The sequence below is a fragment of the Sitodiplosis mosellana genome, unplaced genomic scaffold (genome assembly GCF_009176505.1).
Source record: "Sitodiplosis mosellana isolate CC-2019 unplaced genomic scaffold, AAFC_SMos_1.0 Smas_scaffold_20, whole genome shotgun sequence".
Taxonomy (NCBI): Eukaryota; Metazoa; Arthropoda; class Insecta; order Diptera; family Cecidomyiidae; genus Sitodiplosis; species Sitodiplosis mosellana.
The window spans coordinates 878,461-891,824 of record NW_022595262.1 but is presented as its reverse complement, the minus strand read 5'-3'; positions in this window follow the sequence as shown (position 1 = coordinate 891,824).

The following is a 13,364-nucleotide window of genomic DNA, read 5'->3' as shown; positions in this document are numbered from 1 at the left end:
TTATATGTGTTGTGAATAGAAGTTGCGTTTTCATTCTCGGACATTCATTTGTACAATTGAATTGTTTCTCCTCAATTCCTTTTGCGCGTATTTTTAAATGCTCAAAAAATTCCGATAAAAGAAAAAGTTTTAAAAGTTAGGCGGTAGTTGTTAATTGCTATAGTGAAAAGAAGCTAATTCAGTTAAGTCATTCGAATCCAATATTTGTAAACAATTTATTTCGTATCCACAAAACAATTGTGCAGTGTTTTGCTAGCGAACAAAAACATTTCGAATCGATGACATCAATGTATAGCAAATGTACGTAAGGTAATTGTAAACGCATCATATATTTGTTTTCAACTGATTGAATTTTACTTATCCAAGAAAATAAAATTGAGGCTAGAAAATTGTTAGCAACAAAGAAATTCGAAAAACACCGTATTATTATCTGATATTCCGATTCGGAACTAAACATTCCCCTCATTGTGAATCACATTCGGAAAGGCATGTGTGCTAGAAGCTTTTGCATTGTTTCAAACAATTCTCTGAAATTGTGTATTTTTTCCCGAACGTTGTTTACCAGAGATGCATAATGTATGCATTGTCATCATTGTTGGCAACCATTTACTGCTGATGGCATATGATTCATGCTATGTTTATATTACTCATTGCATTTTTATTTAGAATTGGCATGAATAAATAGCTTGACTCTTTGGTATTTTCCTTCCTCAACCGTTTCATTTGTGGTGTAAACTGTTGAAAGAATGTTAATGTTCAATAATTAACACTTTGGCCAACTAATTTGAATAGCTTTTGTTCGACTCGGTTTTTAGATGTGCGCATCTCAATAGCACCTGTTGTGAAATGCGTCATTCGGTTTATTTAAATAGTCGCGAGAAATTGTGTGAGATTATCATTTGTAGGGCATCCGTTGTACTGTGAACACTGAACACATCTGTGCACCTCGTTAAATAGCATTCATTAAATACGCGCTGTTTTGGCAGAAAATTAAAGTGTTATTAAATTAAGTGGCAAATTAAAGAGAATCAATTGGAGAAAACTGTGTTGTTTTAAAATTTTCGAAAGCTAAACAAAATGTCATCGTGGGAGTTTGCCTGTTTTCTAGTTGTCGTTGCATCTGCATTATTAGACGCGAGTCCCGTACCTCAAAGAGGAGCTGATGATTTTGGCTTTGTCGATCGAGTACTCAACGCAGACGAAACCTTCGCACGAGCTCCGTCACGAAACGGTCGTCAAAACTATTTTTATGATTATCCTCTTTCGTATGACTACTACAAGCAATTTCCCGCATACCCAGATTATTATAATTCCTTCTATGATGCATCGTATTATGCACCTCAGCCCAGTCACATTCCACAAATAAACGGCTATCCTTCCAAGAAGAAATCGCAACGGAGAAAGGGTTTTCCATTCGAACCAACCACTCAAAAATATACCATCTGGGATCTGGCGAGAAAATAAAATTGTTTCGACTTTAAACTGTATCCAGGAATAAGAGAAAGAGATGAAAATTTTATTTATACGTGATTTTGCTAAATACTTCATACGTCTGCTCCTATTTAAAACAACATTTCAAGACATGGTGATATTTTTAGATTATTTCTTATGATTTTTTGACAAACAACTTTGTTGATAATATTTTATGTTGTACTATAAGAATAGTAACTTAAATTTAGACTCAATTAAATTATAAATAACATGGAAATAAAAATAAAAATGTTCGAAAATCAAATGGTTATCATCCTGTTGAAATTTTTATTTTGATTTTGATCAAGATTTTTTTTCACTTATTTCCAGCCTTCAGTTAGCATATATCAACAAATAAAAACTGCTTATAAGCTGCTACATCATAAATGTACTAAAAAAGGAATCTGGATGAGAAGAAGTTTCAAGTGATTCCTAAATCGCTCTCGAGAGCGATATAATAAAATAAGCTCTTATTTTATTCGTTAAACATTCATTCGTCTTGTAAAGAATTTGTGAGAATACTGCACAATGTCATATTTTGAAAAATCGTCTAACCTCAATTTGAAGCGAAACATTCTTGAAGTCACAGTTTCGTATTTGACATATATTCATTATTTGATCGAATTCATATCTATAGAAGAATGCCAAATGTTACAGTCATTTTCAAAGAATAAATTACGTAACAAGAGATGCGTCGCTATACTTTTCCCAGAAATCGGAGAAAGTACCGATTTGTCATGCAGAAAGAGTTGAAGGGAATGTGAAAGTTTATACCAAATGAAGCTATTAAATGTAAATTCACTATCCAAAATTCATTGTCAGTTGAATGTATCCCAAAGATACTAATTAATTGATCATGCTCCTTAAAATAAAACATCTGTGCAAGTCGACGCTGAGTTGAAAATAAATGAAACAACATTTTAACACATGCTAATTTATTATCATTAAGTGTGCTACCCTGATTAGCACATTTCATATTGAACAATTCGTCTTGACAAGACGGTCATGTTTTTATGTAAACACATAGAAATCGTTGAGAAAAATACACAATAATTTCATTTTATTGCTTGTTGTTATGCGAACAGATGGATTAAACGCCGAGATATCGCAAATAATGTTAAATGCATGGAATTCCATCAATTTTCACACATCATAAATTACATTATTTATACGCAAGTTTTTTTGTTCAATATATATAGAAAGGCTTTTCAGAGTCTGTGAGAATCTCAGACTGTTATCAAAAACAAAGTGCCATCTGGTCAATCTGTCAGGGTTGATGGAAGCACAAAAATCAATTTAACATTTCATCATCAATTTTGTCGTTCTTCATTATTTTTCCGTTCATTTCGCGAGTTCACACATTTTTAAGTGATTTCGAATGGGATTTTGGACATCAGCTAAAATAACAGCGTATTATTGTTATTGTGAGTTCCAGATTTGATGCTTCCTGTGTTGAAATATTCTGTCTGCCTTTTGTTTATGTTTCTAATGATGAAGCCGCGATGTAACTTGTTTTCCACTTTTTCTACACTTCTACCATTTGTGCGCCACTTATTTTTATCACACAAAGTGTTTACATGACGAATTCACACTTGATGTATCAAGTGTATACACAATGCATTGCTTCGTGTGGTTGTATGCACATTATGTTTGTTGCATATCTGTACTTAGAATGGGCTGACACAGTTTGCGGCAGACAGATTTCTTAGAATTTTCTGTAAACCATATGTTTAGATTGTAACGGGAAAATATAAGTGAATCTACCTGCATGATCCAGATAATGTCTACATTTTTCTGAAACTATATACTTCGCTTGAATGAACCTGAATATCTCCCAAAAAAATGATCAATCCATGGCTCAAAAAATGATTACAAAACAATATAAAAAGGGTCGCTTCATAAGGTATCAATCAGAACAGTTGAGTCTTTCGAACAGAAAACATCACTGAAAAATAAATACGCAGCAAAAATTAAAAAAAAAAAAACAAAAAAAGTTAGCAAAAGTATTAAGATTAAAATACTGTTCGCATCATATCGAAAAGACAATCTTGCAGCCGAAAATAGGAATGGAGCATAGTAAAAGTGGCAGTTATGAAGTTAAAGAGGCGTCCAATGACTGTCGTTTGAGCGTACTGAATTTCGATTGCTTGGAGAAAATATTTGAACGATTATCCACTATGGAATTGATAAAATTGTGTGCGATAAATCCAATCGTTGATGATGCGGTCAAGGAGCGCGCCGTAAGAAAGCGTGAAATAAACTTCAATGACTGGAAAAGAATCTGGGACACAGAGATGATATTCAAGAAGTTTGGCGAATGGATAAAATTCATGAGGATTTGTGAAGAAGATATTGATGTGCAAGCACGTAAAAATTCCACAGCCTTTGAATCCTTTTTAAATTTACTCGTGAAACATTGTACTGAAAATCGGCTTCGAACGCTTTCGTTGCACTTTGATATTGGTCAATTGAATGGAGATTTGTTGGACGCTGCAAAGCCATTCTTCACCAAATTGCGTCAAATTCATTATTCATCCATTGGCCATCTAGATAATTCCGGTCAGGAGCAATTTTTTGCCACAGTTATAGATGAAGCTAAAGAATTGGAAAGTGTTCAGTTGGAAAATACATGGAATAAAGGTACTTGGCTGCAACACATCAACACGCAAAACATTCAAAACATTGCGTTAGTCAACTCATCAATTTTCGACACACAAAGTTGGGACACATATTTCAATCGTTCACCGGCAAGAATTAAACGATTCGCCTGGATCAATACATCCGTTCCGAATACATCACTTTGCGAAAAATTCGTACGTAATTGTCCAAATTTAGAGCAACTAATTGACATTCAACATATATTGCCAGACGGATATTTACAAGACAGTTTGTTGATGAATCGGTATAATTATATATCAGCAGCAAAAAGTTTACGGTGTGCACGAGTAACATCATATACTCGTAGCGGACTAGATTTGATCGGTTTGTTTGTTGCGATTGCACAGAAAAATACCGTTCAAAATTTGAGCATTCACTTTATTATGAATGCTATGGGTCAATTCAATCACTATGCCTATCGCTTCGAGATCAACAACACATACCCTCATTTTACGAGCCTTCGTAGTTTGGAAATTCAAAATAACTCGTCTTGCATGTTCTGGAGTACGATCGTCGTCAATTTTATGCGTGAACTGATTAATTTGCATGAGGTTAGCGTTTCATGTTTAGAACCGATAAATCCAGTTCAGATGACTCGAATAGCTATGGCCCCGCCGAATTTGAAAGTGTTAAAAATTAACAACGCCATCACGACGGATTTGTACTCGGCCATCGACACGATTGGAAAGGTGAAAGAAAGTGATGAACAGACTGGTGGCCAACAAACACTTACTATCGTTATTAGTCCACAACAAAATATATTTTTACAGGGATACGGTATAAGCAAGAGCATTAAAATTATTGTAGTTTGAAAATGGAAAATGTGTTTTAGATTAATTTGCATGATTCTTGTTCGGTTAGGTTCGATTCGATTCGATTCAAAAATAAAATTATCATCTTTTACTTTAACAAAACTCTTTTAGAATGAATTGAATTTTTTTCATTTCCGATGATCAATCAGTAATTAGTCATATTTCACGTGCTATCATTAGGTTTGAAGCTTTGAATTTTTTTCCACTCAAAAAAGTTTTTTTTTTAATTTGTTTATTAATCAAATTATGGAATAATAATCATAATGGGACATCAATTTTCCTTGGAATATATCCGTCCACGATTGCGATGGAAATAGTGACTTGACACACAATTATTGTAATCATAATTTATTAATTGAATTGAATAATTATTAAACATTGTCATTTGTTCAATACGATGTTCTCATGTGGAAAAATATCTGGAGTTGAAAATTTTCCACCAGTAGAAAAAAGTTACTCGAGCTGTAACCGTTTTAAACCTATCAAATAGGCTACATCTAATGGGTCAGTTTAAACGGTGCTTTTCTCTCGATGCATGGTTTTGTTGTCTTTTCAATTTCTTCGAAGTTTGTGGATATCATCATTCGGCATGGGGTCAACAAAAAATAGTAAAATATTTTATCATTGGCATACAACTGCTATTGATGTACCTTTTCACTGTGAATGAAACACGATACGTTTTGGCATTAACGGAGTTCACAGAAAAATTGGGTTTTCTTAACTTTGCATCTTTCTATAGTGCTGCACTAGTAACTCATTGGATAATCATGATTGAATCATATACACAAAAATCTGCTCAAAAAATGTTCTGGAAAATATTTGAACGATTAGATGAGTCTGGTCAACGTAATTCCATGAAACAATTGTATTTGTGTAAATATGTTATTCACTTGATCTTGTTCGTTGTGATGTTATTGGTTTCTGCCCAAGATAGGGACACCACTAATGACGCTATAATGACGTACTATGTGCTTCTCTTCATGTGCAATAACCGGCTTTTTTATTTTTTATTCTATTTAACACTGATCAAATATGAACTGGTACAAGTAAAACTTTATTCACCTTTTTACCGTTCATTTGATTGTGAGGATATTGTTTGTGAAATTCGAAATAAGGCTCGCAACCACTACCAATGTATCTTCGAAATGTCGGAATGTATGAATAGATTCTTTGGATGGTCGAATTTTGCCACAATTTTGCTGACTTCCTACACGCTGCTGACCTATTTCAATTTCATTTATCAAAAAATGGATCAAAAATACGAAGGACATGGTTCGAAAATATGAGGGTTTTTATCATTTTTATTATTTCCAAAATAACTTTTTATATTTTATTTTAGATTTTTTTCTACTTCTTGCTGTCCTACGAATCTTTTACACGGTTTTGATCATTTTGTATCTGCTTTATGAAGTCTATAGATGTAATAAGCTGGTAAATGCGTCAAAAAGAATTTTTTTATTACTCTATTCGATAACGAATTTATTTTGTAGATCAATTTAATATTTTTGGAATCGATTGTCTTCAAAAATAGTCATATGAGCATGATTAGTCTATCACAGGTTGCCAACTAAAAATACAATATGACGTTAGACGATTTGAATTTAAAATAATAATTCTAATTTCCTCTAGATTGAATTGATGGAGTTTCAGATAAGCTGTTGTCCGATCGTTTTTCATGCCAAAGGACTATTCAACTTGAATACCAAACTATTTTTGAATGTAAACAACCAGGGAGTGTAACTCCGAGGAGGAGGAATGGTGAGGAGGTGAATGAGGAGGAGGAGTGCGCTGAGGAGGTTCCTCCTCCTCACATGAGGAGGAAATAAAAATTACCAAAATTGAGGCATATAAATTTATTTTTAACACTTTTATTGATTTGGAACGGATGCCAACGATAAAAAAACTACGATCAAGATCAATAGAAGTGTTTAAAATAAATTTATATGCCTCAATTTTGGTAATTTTTATTTCCTCCTCATGTGAGGAGGAGGAACCTCCTCAGCGCTCTCCTCCTCCTCATTCACCTCCTCACCATTCCTCCTCCTCGGAGTTACACTCCCTGTAAACAACTAAATATCATTTTTAAATGAATGTGAATTTGATGAATGATTTTTTTGTTCACAGTTAACTGGTTTGTCTCTAGGCTACGCGGTGATATTTATTCAGTTCTCAAAAATGTATTATAATACTGATATTTAAAACAATTAAATTTTTACATATTTTCTGTCAACTATTTATCTATTAATTTTGTTGGTTTTACTACTAATTCAACTTATGTTCTACAATTGAATGGGTGACAATAATCGTGGCCGGCCAATCTCCCATAAAATAAAACCGAATCATAAAGTTGGTTTGAAATAATAGTGAAACAAAGAACGCGTATAAAATAAAACTGCAACATGCGCGGAGTCAAAATAAAAGTGAAACATAGCTATGTTGCTCTTTTATTTTGACTGTGCAGAGCCGTAATCAGAACGTAATGCTTGGGCATGCTGAGCATCCAAAAAAAACAAAATTTCCAGATAAACTATAACAAAACCATATTTCCAGATAAAAATATTTATTGAATAAAATGCGAACAATGGTTGTTACGATTATCATGTTTTTTTAAAGAATATTAATTTTACGTTGCTTTTCATCAAAAAAATACTTAAGAATACGTTCATTCGGAAATGCGTGTAAATATTTATTTTCAAAGGCCAAAAATGAAAGATCGCACATTCGTTGCTCACTCATTGACATACGTTTCATTGTTTCTATTCGCGACAAACACGAAAAAGATGACTCACTTATAGATGTGCTCGATCCAAACGTTTCCACCATGCAGAAAAAATCATAAACATCGGGAATCGCGATACGAATTTTATATAATTCTTCTAAGACATTAAATTTATAGTCTGGATCATTTTGTTTTGACTTTGCTTCCTCTCTCTGTAAATATTGTTTGGCTACGTTGATGCTGCTCTCATCAGGCGAATTTACACCAAGGAATAAAAGTGGCTTTATTTTGTTCAAATCCATTTCATATGCTGTGCTCAATGCTAACAATATTTCATTGTTTTCTTGAAAACGTCGTTCCATTTCAGAAAGAATTTTCTGAATAGTTTGATTGAATGCATTTTCTACCTCTTTTCGCGGCTCATCTTTGGTGCTCAAACCCGAAACTTCGTAATCATTTAAATATTGTGGTAGTCTTCGGAATCGAAATATTTACTTATTTCGGACGGTTTGCGCGCACTTGTTTCCAAATCGATATTCGCCACTTTATCTCGTTCACTTGCATTATCAGAGACTGGTTGATCACTGTTTGAAGCTATTTCTGGTGCGTTAGTTCGTGATGCTGAAGCACTTGAAGTCGAAGCGGATTCAACGGCGGCTATTGCTATTAATAATATATTCTAGGGGACAGACACGATTAAAAAAATAGTGATATTTCGTTCAAAAATAGCAAAATTAGCAGAAATTAGAGAGACTGAAAGTTTTTTGTTCCATACATTTAGCATTGCCAATACATTTCCTTATGGAGGTTGTTTTGTTTATTTACCGTTATTTGTCAACAAGTCTGTCTTTATCAACGCATTGCACTGTACATAGTCCATAAGAAATACATAGAGACAATGCAAAAGATCGGCAGATTTTTTTACAAACAACGATGAATAAACAAAACAAAAATCTCCATAAGGAATGCATTGGTAATACCATCGGCGTGACATGCTTCATACAAACGGAATTTCGTACAAGCAGCGCCCGTGTACTTCGTAGTGGAAAAAAAGTGAAGCTTGCTTGTCACCAATATTGATGTTCACGAACATCAAATTGTTTATGCGTTATTTCGCCCATTTTATGAACTGGAAATGAAAAGTTCTTCAATTTCTAGCAAATTTCACATATGAATTCATAAACACATCGAGAAAACACAACTTTTTTTCACATAAAAAGCAAAAGCAAGATGATTTTTTCGTTGATGGTTGTTCGATCCTGGATCGTTTGTGATTCATTAATGATTTGCAACACATCCATTTTTGATTTCGATATTCCAACTGAATACGATGTTTTGTATTCATTAAACAATTCCATTTTGATCACAAAATAATTTTTTATTAAAATGGCTATGACGAAAAACCACGCGAACGATTGCAAACGATAGCACAAACATTAATGTCTAGGAATATCAAATACGGAAGATTAATGATTTTATCATTCAATTTCTTCCTTTGGCGTCGATTTCGCAATACAATGGGACGGTTGATTGATTTTGTCATGTCGATTTAGGCCCCAATGCTTGATGCCTTCCAAATGTTTTTCGATTACACTGCGTTTGCCCTTATTGGAATGTTGAATGGCAAAATTTAAATTATCACGGAAATTAGTTTGTCTTCTTCGACATCGGTGGTGGGCACTGGGCACTTCGTCGGTCGATTCGGGGAACATCAGCAAACCGGCAGACTGAAAATTATTTTATGTTCGATTAAATGCGTTCGATTAATTGTTTGTCGCCAATAACAAATTATATTACATTCAAAGTTGATTTTTGAAGATATCTTTTATAAATGTATACTTAAAAATCACAATAGAGATTTTATTTGGAATGAAACAATAAAATACAAAAAAATTACCATTTTTATTCTGAAAAAATATAAAACTTGCAGATTAGATCAACACAAAATGTTTGTTTGCTTGTATTTTTATTTATTTTGTTTTGTTGCTTCACATCGGCGAATTAATTTGACATTTGTGTCGAACTTCAAGTCAGTGTTTCCCGATGAATTCGCTTTGACAATAATGTCAATTCGAATTTGATGTTCCTAGACATTAATGTTTGTGCTATCGTTTGCAATCGTTCGCGTGGTTTTTCGTCACAGCCATTTCAATAAAAAATTATTTTCTGATCAAAATGGAATTGTTTAATGAATACAAAACATCGTATTCAGTTGGAATATCGAAATCAAAAATGGATGTGTTGCAAATCGTTGATGAATCACAAACGATCCAGGATCGAACAACCATCAACGAAAAAATCATCTTGCTTATGCTTTTTATGTGAAAAAATAGTTGTGTTTTCTCGATGTGTTTATGAATTCATATGTGAAATTTGCTAGAAATTGAAGAACTTTTTATTTCCAGTGCATAAAGTGGGCGAAATAACGCATAAACAATTTGATGTTCGTGAACATCAATATTGGTGACAAGCAAGCTTCACTTTTTTTCCACTACGAAGTACACGGGCGCTGTACCCATGTGGCTGCATGTCACGCCCATGGGTAATACTAAATGTGTGGAAGAAAAATCTAAAAAATTAGCAAAAACTTATGGAATTAGAATCACTACAATTTAAGTCCTACATACCATTTCTCTGAAAGGGACCAACAATAGTCTCTTGTTTTAATTTTTTATTCATTTCGAACACAATGTTTGCAATTCAACAATTGAAACTCAAATGAAGTTCGCTCAATTTTCGGCAGCAGCCAGAACGCCGATCGATTATGATTAATCATGAGCAAGCGATTGTTTTCATTTAGTCATATACCGTTAAAACAGTTGACATAATGCATTGAATTGCAAACACAGAATGCTTTGAAATTTTTTAAGCAGTTTGTTTATCAGCTGATTGAACTGTCGACAATATTGCGATTATGTGAATACATGGAAGATAAGCCACAGTACATTGTGTGAACAATCCAAATGGCAGAGTTTGACTTATCCGCCAGATATATGCTATGGCATAAAAAAAATATGCGCATATTTTTTGGTACATTTATATTTTGTGACTAACTTACCATGTAAATTCATGTGCATTCCACGAATTTGGGACAAAAAATCGTGGGATCCACAAAAAATCGTGGAATGCACATGAATTTACATGGTAAGTTAGTCACAAAATCCAAATGTACCAAAAAATATGCGCATATTTTTTTTATGCCATAGCATATATCTGGCGGATAAGTCAAACTCTGCCAAATGGCATGAGACTAAACAATAGTGAGTGAACGATATATTGTACATTGCATTTTGGATATAGCTTGCTTCTTGCTCTTGAAATTATAATAATCGACTAGTTGTTGTTATTATTGATAGCTGAGCGAATTTCATTTGAATTTTGCATATAAATTGTAGAATAATACAATTTCTTTCTGAGTCGAGCATGCTTTGGGCATGCTCAGGCAATTTTTGGGCATGCTGAGCATACTCCGCACCACTCTGGATACGGCTCTGTGACTGTGGGCATGTTTCTCTTCTATTTTCACTCTTTGCATGATTCATTTCCATTTTAAACGCCCTTATGTTTCTCTATTATGTTACCATTCAACATGTTTCCCCTTTATTTTAAAAACTGCCTATCACTGATACCAAACTGATAAGGAATGCGAATTTCAATGTGGCGATAACACCAATGGATTGAGCACATGAAATACTGTATGAGAATCGAAAAAAAATTAACTTTTCTTTCTTCGATTTTTGCCTGTTTCGGATCGTCTACATGGGAAGTTTGTATGAAAACCTCGGAGCGCCGCTGCTATTGCATTGGCTTCTATGGCCAAATGTACACATGGAAATATCTCGAAAACGGCTGGGTAAATCGGCAAAATGGACCGTGGTGTCACTCCCAAAGGGAGTGTTAACACCCAGCTGGTTTGATGGCCTAGAATACAAATGTGGTAGAGTTTCAGCTGATACATGGATTCTCAGGATTTGACCTGATTCCAATACTTCAATTTCTTCGCGTTGTGGTAAAATTTCATACAAAACATAGGTAGAATGACTTTACAGATGCACATAAAAAAGGAAGCACTGGCATCAGGCCAAATCCTGAGAATCCATGGATCAGCTGAAATTCCACCGGATTTGTATTCTAGGCCATCGAACCAGCTGGGTGTTTACACTCCCCTCGGGAGTGACATCACGGTCCGTTTTGCGCATTTTCCCAGCCGTTTTAGATATTTCCATGCGTAAATATTTAATAATATTATATTCAATTGCATTGGTCTATATGGAAAACAATCGAGCGCCGAAAACTTATGCTGTTTTGTGCGATGTGCATAGATTACAGAGCTGTGATTGATGGCAATGTATTGAGCCGGCTTTTTGACAGCGATTGATGCTATTGTACTGTACAAGCGAAAGGGAGAAAGAACAGACACAACTATTTTTCGCACACGCTCAATAGAGTATCAGTTGGTGTTTAAACTCACTATGTGTGTATTGACTGTGTTTGGTACTAACGGCCTTTGTACGCTAATGCTTGAAAAACAACAACCGATATCTCTCGCTAGCGCAAATGTCACATTTGTTTATTGTCTCTCAATTCAATTTGAAAATCCGAATGTTTTTTTCTAATGCAAGATATGTAAAATCAAATCTATTCAAGCAATCATTTATTTAATTTTTTTTTCATTCATTTCGATAAAGGATACAAGCAATATCATTGAAAAATTCAATTGCAATCAAATAAAATATTTATCATGTTCAGAAGTGATGTGTTTCGATTTGATGTTTATGGTTCGAACTTTATGTTAGTACAGAATAGTACTCTGTCAGAGTACACACACAGTCGGATAGAACAATATCAATATGTATATTGAGATGTTGTCGTCCTGTTTGTTAGCGGTTAATTATTGACACATTGGCCAAGTCGAGCGAGAGCAAAGGAGACGACGTTTCTTCAACGTTTACACTATAAATTGATTTTACTTTTCCGTACACAACGTGTCAAGGGAAAGTATAGGAATTGGTCCCGAAAACTTTTTTCGCAAAATTAGCTAAGATCATCATAAAAACTCATGAAACGCGTAGAAAACCACTTTTTGAGACACTTTTCCGTTCGTGTGCCGTCGTTGTCGTCGTTGTCGTAGCTGTTTGTAAACACGATAACTCAAAAAATAATTGAGATAATCCAAATCTGAAAGTCCCAAAAGTTTTGTATCCAATAAACTTAGTTTAAGTTCGAAGATGAGCCATTTTCGATTTGACCCTGGGGTACTTGCCCTAAGAAAAACCTCAAAAAATTGACACTTTTGTATGGGAGGTACCTGTAAATTGACTCTGATTGGCTTCAAACTTTCTGGGATTTCATTTTTTGGGAAAAGAATAAGATTCTGAAAGTATGAAACTAATCGGAATCGATTCACGGGTACCTCCCATACAAAATTTTTGACATTTTGACTAAAATTACCGATTTTTGGACAATTTTGTATGGGAGGTACCCGTTAATCGATTCCGATTGGTTTTAAACTTTCTGAGGTTTCATTTTTTGGAGAAAAAATAAGATTCTCAAAGTTTCATGTTGATCGCATTTGCAGAAGTTTGATTTTTTGTCCTCAATTTTTGTCGAAATTTTCTTGGAAAAAATTGAGGGCCAAAAACCAAACTTCTGCACATGCGATCAACATGAAACTTTCAGAATCTTATTTTTTCTCCAAAAAATGA